Below are 16,644 nucleotides of genomic sequence, written 5' to 3'. Positions count from 1 at the left end.
TGTGTTTGTTTCCTCTGGTCTGTGAGTTGGAGGTATAGAGACGGATTAACGGTTTTTTATTCTGCAAATGAATCATTACAAATTTCTGGGTGTTATCATGAATGATAACATTAGTTGGAAACAACATATAAAACATGTTCACAACAAAACTGTGAGAAGTATTTCCATATTAAATAAAGTGAAACAATATACTTCACATGTTTTACTGTGCGCTGGTGCAACCATGTTTAAATTACTGTGCAGAGGTCTGGGGCAACTCTTATAAAACTACATTATCACCAATAATAATATTACAGAAGAAAGCCATCAGGATTATTAATAAAGCGGGCTACAGAGATCATACTAACAACCTGTTTTTGAAATCACGAGTATTAAAGTTTACTGACCTTGTTCAATTTTCGACATTGCAAATAATATATAAAGCTAATGACAAACTACTCCCTGGTAATATACAAAAGTATTTCTTATACAGAGATAAACAATATCACTTGAGAGAGGAAAGGGATTTAAACTACCCGTCTGTGCGAACAACAGTAAAAATCAGTGCATCTCTGTTTGTGGAGTAAAATTATGGAATGGATTAAATAGCGATTGAAAGCGATGTCCAAGTATGGACCAGTTTAAAAAAATGGTACAAAACTATAGTCTTCATGAGGTAGAGGGAGGAAGAGGGAGTTGACCCAAAAAGATCCAGTGAGTGGTGTGAGGGTGTAAGTGTACAGAAGAAAATGGGGTGTGTTGTAAGTGTGTGTAGTAGGGATGTTAATCGCTGTGTGTGGTGGGTAAATGGAAAAGGTGTGTGGAACTGTTTTGCATGGGCCATTTGACCAAAGATGAATTTTGAAAATTTATGATGAATTAGGAGAATGACATTGTTCCTTTTGATAAATGGGAAAGGGGGGCAGGATTTAATGAGCACTAGCTTCCTCCTACTCCTTTTAAACGTGATAATTTAATTTTTGTGTGATTATCAGTGTGATTTTATTTTTAATGTCTACAACGACTTTGTTATTATTACTATTGTTATAATAGTTATTTTTATTTTTATTATAATGTTCGAAATAAAGATTTCATTCATTCATTCATTCATTCAAATTTGTGCCCCGGGTGGCCGTCTGTGCTTGTCGGAAAACCGGCCCTGATCTCAGGAACGTTGCTAAGCTGAGTCCCATTCTGTCCCGCTCTGAACTTGAGACAGTTCTCCACACCTTCATCTCCTCACGCTTAGACTACTGTAACTCTCTTTTCACGTGTCTGAGCAGAACCTCCCTGAACCGTCTACAGGTGGTTCAGAACGCCTGTGCTCGGCTTCTGACCAAGTCCTCCAAACACACCCACATCACCCCGCTTCTCCTCCAGCTTCACTGGCTGCCAGTCAACTTCAGGGTTCATTTCAAGATCCTGGTTCTGGTCTATAGGGCCTTACATGGACAAGCACCATCTTACACTGGTGATCTTCTTAGTCCCTACACCCCCAGCAGGTCCCTGAGGTCCAGTGATCAAAGCCTACTGGTTGTGCAGCACCAGGCTAAAGGTCAAAGGTGACAGATCATCTGCTGCTGTGGCCCCCAGACTCTGGACCTCTCTCCGCCTGAGCCTGAGATCAGTGGACTCCTTTGTAGCGTTATTAAGATCCTATTGTCTGCCCTTAACAGCTGGCCCTTCACACAGTAACAGCGTGCATGACTTGCCAAGGTCGGGTGCTTGTTTCTGAATGTTTACATTCCAGGAAAGGAGACAGAAGAAAGAAGAAGAACGCTTTTCATTAATTAATCCAAGTACTTTATTTGTGATAAAGCTAATCAAAACATATGTTGATCAATAATAATCAGGTGAATGATCTGTGAAATCAAGATGTCATGATTTATGTGTTTAATGAATAAACAGGACTGTGCACCAGACAGACTGATCCACAGAACATAGAAACGCATGACACATTGTTCTCATCCAATCAGAGCTTTCGTCTGTTGCAGGGCAGAATCTGGGTTGTTTACTTAAATTGTCCACTCCGATTTGCTAAGATTTATAAACAACTAAGTTAATAAAAACAGAGCAACGCCATTTTAACTTCAGTTCCATCTGAGTTCCAAAGGTGGTACATCATAGACTCAACGTAGTTTCAACCAGCTCTCAAATCATCATCGCTAAAGGAGATTACAGTCTGGCCAGCTGTGTTTTCCGACTTTTAAGCTGAGAACTGTCAAGCTGGAATTTCTGTCGTTTGAACAACAAGACGACGGTTCCTTCACAATAAAAGCTGAACGCACTGAGACCTGCCGCTACTGCCGGAGCTATCCGTAGACTGGTTTGCCGTGCTCCAGAAGCTGTACCATCAGTCCGAGCACCGAAGGAAGGTCCGAGTCGACCTGGCATTCCGGATCTGAACGCGGGAGACTCCATACGGTACGTAGACACGGCACAAGATGGCGTTTCATGTCATGAGCTTCTGAAGCCTCGTGGTCCCTGGTCATAACATCAAGTCAAGTCAAGTTTATTTATATAGCGCCAAATCACAACAAGAGTCGTCTCAAGGCACTTCACATAATAAACATTCCAATTCAGGCCAGTTCATTAAGCCAATCAGAAATAATGTTTCCTATATAAGGACAATCAGACAACCAGATCCACCTGCCTCAGCCTGGAGATTCTGAACACACACACACACACACACCAACACTTCAAAATTCAAATCCATATGCATCCATCATAGAGAGTTAGTCCTGGGACATTGTTTGAATTTATAATTATAGAAATTAAAGATTCTTAAACGATCCCAACTCTCTCTTTTCTTGTCTCTAAGTCAATACAAAGTGTTTAAATAAAACTCCCTGAAGATAAAAACAACCTCTTCTGATTATAATATCTGGACCTAATGACAGTGTAAGAATATACAACTATATTCCACTACACCTTTAAACTCACCTGTTCAGGCTTTGGTGGGACCTTCACCACCACCCTCTCCTTGTTCTGCCTTTCCCGGGATCCACCGATTGTGTCTTTCTTTCTCTTTTCTCACATTTTTTAAAGACATTTTATATTTTTTGTCATTTTCTACATAATTCTTAATCATTTTAAAAATCTTTTTATATTTATATTTTTTGTGATTTTTATCTCGAGAGGCGCTGAAGAAGATCGTTTTCTTTCTTTCTTCTTTCTGAGCTCAAACTCTGGGGTTGTAATATGTTGTCATGAGCCGGGGTGAGTACTCGTCTCATCATCTCACTATCTCTGAGTGTTTTGGTTTCAGGAGAGGGAGCAAGAGCTGTTTCCAATCAGCTGATCAGCGGGCCGGTGTATAAGGAGGAAGGCGGACATGACTCGACGCCGGATGATTAACTACTGACTGGTAGTCTCTAGCCCTCGCTTATCTCTGCTCTTGTTCTCTTGTGACTTGGATTAATTCTGTTTTTGGATTTTACCCCACCTCAGGTCTGGATAATCATCAGAGTTTTCCCCGACGCCGTTTTGGATTTTTATCTGGTTCGTTTCCTGGTTCACCCTCCTCCAAGTGCCGACCCAATCTCCTCCACCTCTCGCTCCCTCTCCAGAACCACAACGGTCCAGATCCCATTCCTCATTCACCTCTACCGCTCTACAATCATTACCTGGACTCAGGGCCAGATTAACACTGTTGTACCCTGGGCAACAATATTCAAGGGCCCCATCATCACGACCCGAGGATCACCATAATATGGTCACATACAGAATATTTTACTGTAATATGCAGTAAATATACTCAATACTTGAATGCCTGACATCACGTAACCCGCTCAGGATAACCTTTGACCCACCTTGTGTGGACTGACCAATGAGGAGAGGGTCTTAACTTGAGGCCTTCTCTTCATTGGTCAGTCTGCATGAGACTGACTCTCAACTGACGTTCAGTCGTAGGCAGCGAAGCGTCTCTGCAGCGCAAAAGCCCGGGTGGACAGTTTGTTTAATATAGGGTGATCATATTTCCATTTCCATTTGGCCCCCAAAATATCTTGAAAGGGCCCTGGGTGTGTGACTGAGTTTTGAAGGTGATCTGAATTGTATCAGATGTATAAATATGACATGTGTATAACTTATTGTTTTATACAGGTAAAAATGAGTAGTGGAGATAAATCTACCTACATTTTACTTTGTTTTCTTGTTTTTATTGAACTATATTTTCCTGTCCTGTCTGTCTCTCATCTTCCTGCATCTCCTCTAAACTCTCCAGAAAATCTGCTGCCTGGATTCTTACTTTTTCACCTCATCAGTTACTTCTGAGCAGATCAAAGGATCTCCTGACCGCAAAACGGAGAGCGCGTTTCGATGCGTCAGTGAGGTGAAATCACTGCAGCACAGGTGATGAGCTCCGCAGTAGCAGAGCGCTTCAGGCACAAATAAGACAGAAAGTAGAGAACATGTGCGCACATGAACGAACTTTGGGTTAATTATAGTTTTTTGGTTGCGCCACTTTGGGAATGGACCGTGCGCTGGACGCAGCAGCCTGGAGCGCTGCGCAACAACGATCAGCATCCTGTCGCTCTCTGTAAAAAAAGAGTCCATAAATGATGTAATATAGGTAGAAAACGTTTTTCCGACTCCCCTGGATGTGTAGGATATCCAGCTTCTCCAAAATTCAATCGATTCGAAAAGCCGGATATTTTCATAAATACAAGAACCCCCCAGTCCGGACGCCCAGACAGAGAGCGAAAAGCGGACATGTCCGGGGAAAACCGGACGTACGGTCACCCTAGTTTAATATAAAGCGGGAGATTACAGATATAGTATTTTGCTCGTGCCCTTGCTGCCCTGAGCCCTTTAGAGTTCGTGGGCCCTGGGCAATCGCCCAGTTGCCCATATGGTTAATCCGGCCTTGCCTGGACTTACCCCGGCTCACCTCCCACACGCTTCTCGTCTATCTAAGCCGTAAGTCCCTCAGCCAGCAGTTCCCCTGCCATTCTACAACTCCCATACTCACCTCTGCTACTTTTCCCTCTAGACGCTGCTTCCCGTTTCTGCACCCGCTGGATTTTCCAGTGCGCCCTTAGTTCACCTTTTCGTCAATAAATATATATATTTTTTATTCAATCTGACTGACTCTGATTCTGCATGTCCTGGGTTGGACTCTTGCCCCACAACATGACATATGTAACCATTTTTGATTGTTTCTGAGATTAGAAACAATCTCATTTATAGAATAAAAATGCTGAATGTGGATTTTAAAATGCAGCCAGGTGAGGTGGTTCAGGCATTTAGTCAGGACCCCTCCTGAGAGAGGTGTTTTCAGGTATATCCTACAGGCAGGAGACCCCAGGATGACCTGGGACAACCTGGAGGATTACATGTTCAGACTGGCCTGGGAACACGTTGGATCCCACTGGTGAAGCTGGTAGGGGTGGGTTGGAACAGGATGTCAGGGCTTCCTCGCCCTTTAGATCCAGACCCGGATGAGAAAACAAGTATAACAGCAGGTTTGAGTGAATAAACGGCTTTTGCATCCTGGTATCTTGTCTGGCTAAAGGTTCAGTCTGGAGCTGAAAACAGCGTTCGATAAAAATCACAACTTTTGAGTCTAATGAGTCCATTTAAAGGCTTTACCTGATTTAAGAGGATCATGAAGATCTAAACTACAACATCTGCTGGTTTTCTCCACATGTAGAGTTTATCTGTGAGACGAACACAAACAGCTTTCTTACCTTTCTGGCAGCTCTTCAGGCTCAGAGCTCTGCTGGTTGCTTACAGCTGGAATTCAGTCTGAGTGGTTCTACCTGTTTGTTCACCTGAGAGTCACCTCCTCCCCGAGTTTCTGCCTCATCTGTCGTCACTACTGTACTCATAAAAACTCGTTTGAGTCAACACGTAGTTTCACTGTCTTCATGAGATCAGAACCCACTTCTAGTTCTGGTCAGGTTTGGACCGAGCCTGACTGAAACCCTCATGCATAAAGTTAATGGTGTGAGGCCTGTGCTTGTAAAGCACTTTCACACACACACACACACGCACGCACGCACACACACACACACACACACACGCACACACACACACACACACACACACACACACACACACACACACAGGGCCCAAAACTGGGACGAAGTCACGGGCTAAACTCAATATTTATTTAAAACCCGACATTTTTCTTTATCTAAATATCTGTCCTGTTGAACTTCATTTAGAAACAAACTTATTTCTGCATAAACACCGAATGTGGAATAAAAAATGACTCACGAGCAAGTGCACTTTAAATAAAATGCATGAGAGGCATTTGTTACTTATGTCTCAATAGTTTTTATCTTTTTAATCCTTAAAAAAACAATAAAAATAAATAAAAATAAAAATATAGGTCTTTGTGTAACTGAATGTAGCAGTACGAAATACCTGCTCCAAGTTTATTGGTTTAGAACAGTACGCCCTCCATACGTAGGAGGGCGCTCCGGCTATAAAAGGGGAGCTCCTCCGGTAAGGAAGTAATTTCAGGAAACAGCTGGTTTTAAGTATACCACTACGTGTTACCAGCCCGTGTCCTTTGGCTGCGTTTTTGGGGTGATCGGCTCTGCTCCAACGGTGCTTGGGCAATTAATCAGTGTTGGGTGTGACATCATCGCTTGCCTTTGCTATACAAAACATTAGCAAACGGGAAAGATTGAATCCCTGTTGCTGCTGGGCAGCGAGTTCCCTTCTACTCAGGGGTCATCGGTGAGAGGACCGATAGATTTCTCCGTTGTCCAGCGGGAGGCGCCGCTGTTTTGTTTCGTTTCCTTTTTCTACATTTTAAATCAGCTGTTTGAAGGAAGTTCCCTGGCTCGTGGCCGGAGTCCAGAAGGAAGAACAGCTGATTTATATTGTACACATTTTATACCGTTTTTAATCTTTTTCTTCTTTGTGCAGGCTGAGGCAGGAGGTGTGGTGTGTGGCCTCGGAGGTGGTGGTCCCGTGTGCGTGTGGTGGTGCTGGGTTTTCTCACGTTGGTATGAATGTTCACTGCCAGGGGTGAATCCTTTATACGTTCTTCATTATTTTTCTTGTGTTGGGGCTTCTCTGCCCCGCGTTACCTGCCTCCATCACTAGCCTCAGTCCTGCTTGTTAACCTTTTTGTTTATTTAAATTTGTAGTTGTATTGTGTTTTGTTAACTCTCATTTTTTGGGACTTCATGAATTAATTTCAGTGAGTTAAATTAATTTGTTTCTCCATACATTTCATTGGTTCAGTTTCTTTTGGGGCATTAATTTTAGTATTCTTTTATGGTATTTTACATGGCCAGTTTTTAAAATGTCTTTTAAACTGTCTCTTCTATAAAATAAAACAAATTTATTGTAACTTCTGAAACCACGTCTACTGTCAAGTGAAATTAATCTATATGCTTTAATTCCTTGGGTGAAATTCCCAAGGTGGCGTTATTAGTAAAATTACACTCGAGCAGGTACAATTGCCATCCTTGGCGTCAACAGGTCATAGACCACTCCCGTATTGCCACATTTGGCGTTGTTGGCAGGATTCATGAGAGATAGACGTGTGTTTTTCAGAATTTTTTTTTTCTGTTTTTTTGTATCTGTATTAATTTTGCTCTTCATTTACAGGTTGCGAAACGAAACAGCGGTGCTTTCCTGAAAAACGGCATAGGAGTTTGTTTTTATTTTTATTTTTTTTTTAGTGGGCAAGGTAAGAGGTTACCATGGAGGAGGAAGAGCTGCGGGAGTTGAAGAATGTAATTCTACAACTGAAAGCAGAAAACGAGAGGTTAAAACAAGAGCAAATGGCGATTTCTGGTCCTAGTGGCCACTCTTCTGCAGCTTCACCTTCTACTTCTGTGCTACAGAGGGAAAGATTGGTTGTGGTCCCCGGGGAAAGAAAATGTCCTTCCTTTAGGGGGCGGACAGGGATTAGTTTGGCTGAGTGGCTGGAGGAGGTGGAGGCTTGCACGCGGTCTCGGCAGCTCACTGATTTGGAACAGGCTTTATTCCTGTTCGATCATCTTGAGGGAGAAGCCAGGGAAGAAATTAGGTTTCGCCCTAGAGGGGAGAGGGAGGATCCTGCCCGGGTGATTGCAGCGTTAAGGGAGCTTTATGGCTGTGTTGACTCATATGTAGCCCTGCAGAAAGCGTTCTTTTCTCGGCACCAGCAGGAGGGGGAAACCTTGCAAGAGTTTTCCCTCGCCCTGAGGAGTTTAATGGCTGCTGTTAAACAGCAAGCCCCCACTGACATGCCCAATGCTGAAGAGTTGCTTCGCGACCAGTTTGTAGAGCACGTAAGTGACGGTGCCTTGCGCCGTGAGTTGAAACAGTTTGTGCGTCGCAATTTAACAGCTACCCTGTTGGAGGTTAGAGCCGAAGCCATTAGGTGGGAACGGGAGGGTTCCTCGGGAGGAGCTAGAGGCCGAAGTTATTCTGTCCCTTCAGTTTTTGGGTTGCAGTATGGGGTCCAATGTCCCCAGACCACAGCAGCCTCCCCCATGCGGTCGGAGTTGACTGAAATGAGGGAAATGTTGAAGCTACAGCAGGAACAGTTAAATAAACTTACGGAGGGTCTCTTAGCGCTCCAAGGTCCGAGGTGGAGTAATCCTGCTGGTCGTACTCCCCTAATTTGCAGACGTTGTCGACAGCCAGGCCATTTCGCTAAAGACTGTGATGGGGTCCGGGTTCCTTCTCAGTCCGCGGCACACTCTCAGCAGTCTGGGAGGCAGGGTGGACGGGTGGCACCGTCGGAAAACTAACACCTGCCGAGCTGTGGAGCCAAAGTTCGGGGGGTGCCAAGCCTGGCTCAGATGGAGAGTCTACTGCCGTGGAAGTGGCGAAATTGATGTCGTCTTGTCCGTACGTGGATGTAACAATGGGGGGAGTGCAGGTTCCGTGCTTGTTGGACACGGGGTCAATGGTGTCAACTATTTCGGAAAGTTTTTTTTACCAGCACTTCGAACCCTGGGATGCAGACAAACTGCAATCTTGCCACTGGTTGCGGCTTAAGGCTGCCAACGGGTTGGCCATCCCATACATTGGTTGTTTAGAACTTGAGGTTGAACTTTGTGGTAAAGTGTTGACTCAGTGTGGTGTCCTGGTGGTCAAAGACACCCCTGAAGGTGGACTCTTGTCGCGTCCGGGTGTTCTGGGGATGAATGTGATTAGCAGGTGTTACAGGGATCTGTTTGGGGAACACGGGTGGACCCTATTTGAACAGTCACCATTGTCACAAGCCCCAGAGCCAGTGAGGTTAGCGCTGCAGAAGTGCCACCAAGCCAGTAGGAGGGTTGCTGGGGGAGTGCCTGGTACCATCAAGGTCGGCGGTCGTCAGGCGTGCCAAATTCCGGCTGGCACAATGAAAGTGGTGGCTACTACCTGTGCCGATCGGTTTTCAGGTAAGAGCGTACTGTTCGAACCACCAGTGTTTGGCCTCCCTGCTGGCCTACTTTCCTCGCCAGCCTTGGTACGGGTGGAGAGAGGGGTCACCCATATTATGGTTATTAATGTGGGGAGTACGGGTGTCTTTCTCTACCCTCGGACCAGGGTGGGTACAGTGGTGGAAGTGGGAGTTTCAAGCTTCCCACGCGGCATCACAGAGGTTCCCCTCCATGAGGCGACAGTGGCATCCCAGCTGGGATCTGAGGTAACATCAGATCAGCTTAATGAGCTGGACTTGTCAAACCTTTCTGTATGTGACCAGGAGACGGTAAGGTCATTGCTGACACGATATGACTCTGTCTTCTCTGCCCATGATGGAGACCTTGGTTGCACTAACTCGGTTGTACATGAAATCCCCCTGCAGGACGATGTTCCCGTCCGTCAGCGGTTCAGGCGAATCCCACCATCCGACTATGAGGCGGTTAAGGACCACATCAACCAGCTGTTGGAAGCACAGGTGATAAGGGAGAGCAGTAGTCCTTACGCATCCCCTATTGTGCTGGCCAGGAAGAAAGATGGAAGCCTGAGGATGTGTGTGGATTACAGGCAGTTAAATGCAAAAACTAGGAAGGATGCTTTTCCCCTTCCTCGCATCGAGGAGTCACTTGATGCACTGACAGGGGCAGGTTGGTTCTCTACGCTTGATTTGGCTAGTGGCTATAATCAGGTGTCAGTAGCAGAAGCAGACAGGCCGAAAACAGCGTTCTGCACTCCTTTTGGCCTTTTTGAGTGGAATCGAATGCCATTTGGCCTTTGTAATGCTCCAGGCACATTTCAACGGTTAATGCAGAGGATATTCGGTGATAAGCAGTGTCAATCGTTGCTGATCTACCTGGACGACATCGTGGTTTTCTCCTCTTCAGTGGAGGAACACCTGCAGAGGTTGGAAATGGTGCTGGGCAGATTACAAAGAGAGGGTCTTAAGGTAAAGTTGGCAAAGTGTGCTTTCTTCCAAAAGGATGTTGGCTACTTGGGCCATGTCATTTCTGGCAGAGGCGTCGCTACAGATCCCAAGAAGGTGCAGGCAGTGGCTGAGTGGCAGACCCCGACCACGACCTCAGAACTTCGCTCGTTCCTAGGGTTCGCCAGTTACTATCGCAGGTTCGTGGAGGGATTTGCCAAGTTGGCGGCACCACTCCACAAACTGGTGGCAGAAACCGTAAAAGGGAAAGGGTTGAGGAAATCCAATCGGGACCTGAGCAGCTATTGGACAGCTGAGTGCCAGACCAGCTTTGAGGCATTAAAAACAAAACTCACCACTGCGCCCGTCCTAGCGTATGCTGATTTTTCACTTCCCTTCATATTGGAGGTGGACGCCAGTCACGGTGGACTAGGCGCCGTGCTCTCACAGGAGCAGGAAGGCAAAGTTAGACCAGTGGCCTATGCAAGCAGAGGGCTTAGACCAAACGAAAGGAACATGGAGAACTACAGTTCCATGAAGTTGGAATTTTTGGCCTTAAAGTGGGCCATGGCCGAAAAATTCCGTGAATATTTGCTGGGCCACAAGTGTATTGTCTTTACTGACAATAATCCATTGAGCCATTTGTCATCGGCTAAGTTGGGGGCTACCGAGCAGCGGTGGATAGCACAGCTGGCAGCCTTCGACTTTGATATTAAGTATCGGTCAGGAAAAAGTAATGTAAATGTTGATGCTTTGTCACGACTGCATCCGACAGGGGCCCAGGATTTGGGAGCCATGCTTCCAGGGACATCCCTCCCAGAGCCTCTGAAGCAGGTCCTGCAGGGCCAAAGGCCTGAAGCCACCCAGGCTGTGATGACCACATTCCCAGAGCGTACACCTTTGGAAATGGGGGTCATCCAGAAAAACGATCCAGTTATCAAAGATGTCTTAAGCTTTTGGAGAAAGGGGAGGCGCCCTAATAAAGAGGAACGCGAAAAACTATCCCAGCCAGCCTTAACCTTGTTAAGGCAGTGGAAACGTCTAGTTGACTGTAACGGTGTTCTATTTCACCAGGTTACCCTCCCAAGGACCACCGAGGATACACGCCAGCTAGTGTTGCCGGAGGCATTGCAGGAGGAGGTGTTAAAGGAGGTTCATCAGAACCACGGTCACCAGGGCGTTGAAAGGACATTGGAGCTGCTTAGGCTAAGGTGTTACTGGCCAGATATGTCCAAGAGCGTATTGGCGTGGTGTCAAAATTGTGAACGATGCCAGGTAGCCAAGGAGGGACGAGCTACAGGTAGTTTCATGGGTCACTTGTTGGCCTCCCGACCAAATGAGATCTTGGCCATGGACTACACTGTGTTAGAACCTTCCTGCAGTGGGTGGGAAAATGTTCTAGTGCTAATGGATGTATTTAGTAAATACACTTTAGCAGTTCCCACCAGCAATCAGCACGCATCTACGGTGGCTCAGGTGTTAGTCATGGAGTGGTTCTCAAAGTTCGGAGTGCCAGCCCGCATCCACTCTGATCAGGGGCGGAACTTTGAGAGCGCCATCATCTGTCAGTTGTGTGACCTATATGGCATTGAGAAAACGCGCACTACCCCATACCACCCTGCAGGTAATGGGCAGTGCGAGAGATTTAACAGGACGCTACACAATCTGCTGCGGATGTTACCTGTATCTAGGAAACGAGACTGGAATTCTTGTCTGCCGCAGTTACTGTATTGTTACAACACAACACCTCATCAGGCAACAGGAGAGTCTCCGTTTTTCTTGATGTTTGGACAAGAACCTAGACTCCCAGTGGATTTTCTGCTGGGAAAAGTGGAGGAACCTGTAGGGGGCAGTGTACACCAGTGTATTCAGGAACATCAGAGTAGGCTTAAGGTAGCCTTTGAGGGAGCTAACGAACGCCTAAGGGAAGCTGCTGAACGTAGAAAGAGAAGTCATGACCAACAGGTAAGGGAAGTCGGACTAAAGGAAGGTCAGTTTGTCTTGGTCAGACAGCTGGGCTTCAAGGGGCGTCATAAAATCCAGGATGTATGGGGTTCAGTAGTGTATAAGGTGGTGAGGGCTCCTAGAGGGGAAGGCCCGGTGTATACGGTCGCACCTGTGGACGATGATCAAAAGTGTAAAACTGTTCATCGCTCAATGTTGAAAACAGTGGTATGGACCAGATCACCAGTAGCAGTGGGCTATCCTTCCTCATCGGTGCAGGAGCAAAGCACGGAGGAATCTCTGGAGGACGACGACCTGGTGTTAGAAAGGACTGACGTCCATCAGTTGAGTCCTAAGAGGGTTGTTGGTGCCGCAGGACCCCCTGAGCCATCACTGCCCAGAGTACAACAGGACCAGCAGGAGTCTGGTCCTACAGTAGAGCAGCAACCTAGTTTGGGAGGGTCACCGTTGGCACCGGCTGGCGACCTTGTGGTGCAGGCGGTTGCCCCCATTGTGCATCTACGTCGGACACAGCGCTCAACCGCAGGCCAGCACTCGAACATGCACCATCTTCCACGGGCGGTGGGTGATGTTGGGGTACGGGTTGTGGCGCCCCCAGGGTTTGGCTTTGCGGCACAAATTTTTAGACCTTGAAGTGATTAGAGACATTCAGTTTTGTTAATCATTGGGACAACGATTCCTGTTGGGGGGGTGGAATGTAGCAGTACGAAATACCTGCTCCAAGTTTATTGGTTTAGAACAGTACGCCCTCCATACGTAGGAGGGCGCTCCGGCTATAAAAGGGGAGCTCCTCCGGCAAGGAAGTAATTTCAGGAAACAGCTGGTTTTAAGTATACCACTACGTGTTACCAGCCCGTGTCCTTTGGCTGCGTTTTTGGGGTGATCGGCTCTGCTCCAACAGTGCTTGGGCAATTAATCAGTGTTGGGTGTGACATCATCGCTTGCCTTTGCTATACAAAACATTAGCAAACGGGAAAGATTGAATCCCCGTTGCTGCTGGGCAGCGAGTTCCCTTCTACTCAGGGGTCATCGGTGAGAGGACCGATAGATTTCTCCGTGGTCCAGCGGGAGGCGCCGCTGTTTTGTTTCGTTTCCTTTTTCTACATTTTAAATCAGCTGTTTGAAGGAAGTTCCCTGGCTCGTGGCCGGAGTCCAGAAGGAAGAACAGCTGATTTATATTGTACACATTTTATACCGTTTTTAATCTTTTTTTTCTTTGTGCAGGCTGAGGCAGGAGGTGTGGTGTGTGGCCTCGGAGGTGGTGGTCCCGTGTGCGTGTGGTGGTGCTGGGTTTTCTCACGTTGGTATGAATGTTCACTGCCAGGGGTGAATCCTTTATACGTTCTTCATTATTTTTCTTGTGTTGGGGCTTCTCTGCCCCGCGTTACCTGCCTCCATCACTAGCCTCAGTCCTGCTTGTTAACCTTTTTATTTATTTAAATTTGTAGTTGTATTGTGTTTTGTTAACTCTCATTTTTTGGGACTTCATGAATTAATTTCAGTGAGTTAAATTAATTTGTTTCTCCATACATTTCATTGGTTCAGTTTCTGTTGGGGCATTAATTTTAGTATTCTTTTATGGTATTTTACATGGCCAGTTTTTAAAATGTCTTTTAAACTGTCTCTTCTATAAAATAAAACAAATTTATTGTAACTTCTGAAACCACGTCTACTGTCAAGTGAAATTAATCTATATGCTTTAATTCCTTGGGTGAAATTCCCAAGGTGGCGTTGTTAGTAAAATTACACTCGAGCAGGTACAATTGCCATCCTTGGCGTCAACAGGTCATAGACCACTCCCGTATTGCCACATATATATATATATATATATATATATATATATATATATATATATATATATATATATATATATATATATATATATATATATATATATATATATACACACACACACATATATATTATTGGTGGGCATAGATTAATTTTTTTAATCTAGATTAATCTCACTGTAATCTTGGAATTAATCTAGATTAATCTAGATTAAAATGGCTCATTCAAATTCTGCCAAAGGCATATGTGTGTGCTACCTAGATAATGAATAAAGGCAAGTCTTTGAGAATGGAGGCGTATTTCTTGTTTCAAAAATGCATCACAGACTGATAAAGCAGTTTTACTACGATAACTGGTGATGAAAATAAATAATGATCAATAAGTATTTGTGTTTAATAGCTGTTTATTCAGTTCAACAAATTCTGCACTGTAGGTCTACAGAATCGGTCATGATTAACTATTTACAGTCAGTAGCATTTGGTCAATCAGTCCAAGCTCTAGTTCTTCTTCCACCAGTCACTCAAGCAGACCAGCTTGTTCACATTGTCTGGTGACAAACTAGATCTTCTCTTCTGCACAATATGGCCTGCTAAAGAAAGAAGTCTCTCACATGGGACAGTTGTGGCACGAGTCCCCAAATATTTACGGGCAATGTGGGCCATCTTACCATACCCAGCAGTGTGTTCCGACCACCACTTCAGTGAACACTGATCTAAATTGGCACTGGGCTCTACCTTGTACCTCTCCACAGTGTTGTCTACTGGTGTCTCCTCGTCTGAACCTGATCCCATTAGTAGAAGGGCTCTTTTCTTCTTGGGTGGCTCAGGGTTCTCCTCCCTGAGTGGCTTCAGAGTAGGTTCTTCTCCCTTCACCAACTCACATAGCTTTACCCACACCGGCTCCCTCTCTGCTCTGGGCAAGCACTTGAGGTCCTTAAATCGTGGATCTAAGGCAGTCGCCACCTTTAATAAATAAAACATAATAATTATTATTGATGAAATGTTCACTTTCCAAATCTAACCTCCATATTTGTTCATGACTCCTTCATCTATTCATTTGACCAATCTACCAGATGGCTTTCATTTCCACTGCGCAGACCGCAACAGCAATCTCTCTGGCAAAACCAGAAGGTGAAGGTGTCTGTTATACTAACAACAGTTGGTTTGGTGTTCTGATGTGACCGTAATCTCCCAGCACTGTTCTCCTGATTCAGAATGCCTACTCTTCAACTGTAACCCTTTGTACTCTCCCCGTGATTTCTCCTCATTTATTCTGGCCACGTCTACATCCTGCTGAGCGCAGCGTGCACTTGTGGATAAAATTTTGTGCGTGGAGCAAAAATATTGTGATTCCAGCATTGTTCCAACACTCACCAGACTGTATTTCAACATCGACAAACCATGGCCAAACTCCGTCAGCTCAAGATGGAGGAGATTGCATTTAAAAACAAAGACACAGAGAGCAACAAAAGAGGCGAAATACAGGTTCAGCGGGGAGGTGAAAAATGCTAAATCATGGTAGTCTGAGAGGCTGAAAGAACAATTCTCAGCTAACGACTCGACTTTTGTGTGGATAGGGCGCTTAGGAAAATCACTGCCAAGCCAAATAAACCCACTCAACAGAGGACCTATAGTCAACAGGCTAAACAAGTTCTAATCAGAGACTGTAGAAAGAGAGTTTGATTGCCGCTATGATGGCCCAACAGCCAACCAGGACATCACCCATCAGCTACATCTCCATTTCAACAAGGTCACCTACATCCATGTTGTCGTTCTTTTTTTAAAACACAGAAACGGTTTTGTTACCTGTTGACGCTACATTTCGCCGACGGCTGCCGGCTTCTTCTTCTCCGTTTATCTGCGGGCAGCCACCATCAGCGTCAGCCTGAAGAAGCCGGCAGCCGTCGGCGAAACGTAGCGTCAACAGGTAACAAAACCGTTTCTGTGTTTTAAAAAAAGAACGACAACATAGAATTAGAACGACACAGCAAGAACACACCTAAGAAGGTCACCTACACCTCCATGCCCCCAGAAGTCTCCTCACAAAGGTAATGTCCCCCTCCTCCAACACGCCACTAACCATCCTGGAAGAGGATGCTACTGGGCTATTCAAGAGTCTAACCCCCACAAGGAGTGTCTCCATCCACTGAAAGAAACTGCAGCTGTGCCCAGTCTTTACAGAGACCATGCATATATGCATTGGTAGCTTCTGCTTGTTAAGCAACAACAACAGCACAGAGCACAAGCAACAACATAAAGCTATGGTTTATGGGCTTTACCCTCCCATATTCCAGCCAAAACTGGCAAAGCTCTTCAGATGAGAAGGAAACATCTTCAAAAAACCAAAGAAGATCACATACCTTCATTTGAACCCCTTTAGATCATAAAGGTCAAATAATGCATTTATCTTCTGTGTCTGATATACCTTAAGCCATTCCAGGTTTATGTTCTCCCTTCGCTGGCTGAGGTCCTTGGTGAAGGCGGCCTTGAATCGCACACTATAGGCAGGATCATCATCTGAGATCTTCATTGTGTGCTGGAGGTGGCACAGGGCAGGTGGAACCACAGAGCAGGATACGCAGTTTTCCCCACCAAGCAGCTCAGTGATGTACCTACACACAC

The 16,644-nt window shown here is 45.5% G+C and overlaps 1 protein-coding gene across 2 annotated transcripts in view; it reads right to left on the bottom strand.

Moving 5' to 3' along the window:
• LOC107397025 (arf-GAP with Rho-GAP domain, ANK repeat and PH domain-containing protein 1) overlaps positions 1-5,749 on the bottom strand; it is a 75,350-nt gene extending 69,601 nt beyond the window's left edge. For both annotated transcript variants that reach the window (XM_054731015.2, XM_070555446.1), the window contains exon 1: positions 5,670-5,749. The gene's annotated coding sequence lies outside the window, so the exon portion shown is untranslated. The remainder of the gene's footprint in view (positions 1-5,669) is intronic.
• Between the last annotated feature and the right edge of the window lie 10,895 nt (positions 5,750-16,644).

Source organism: Nothobranchius furzeri, chromosome 10 (genome assembly GCF_043380555.1).
Source record: "Nothobranchius furzeri strain GRZ-AD chromosome 10, NfurGRZ-RIMD1, whole genome shotgun sequence".
NCBI classification, from domain to species: Eukaryota; Metazoa; Chordata; class Actinopteri; order Cyprinodontiformes; family Nothobranchiidae; genus Nothobranchius; species Nothobranchius furzeri.
The sequence above is the reverse complement of the archived record's forward strand: the minus strand, read 5'-3'. Positions and strand labels throughout refer to the sequence as shown.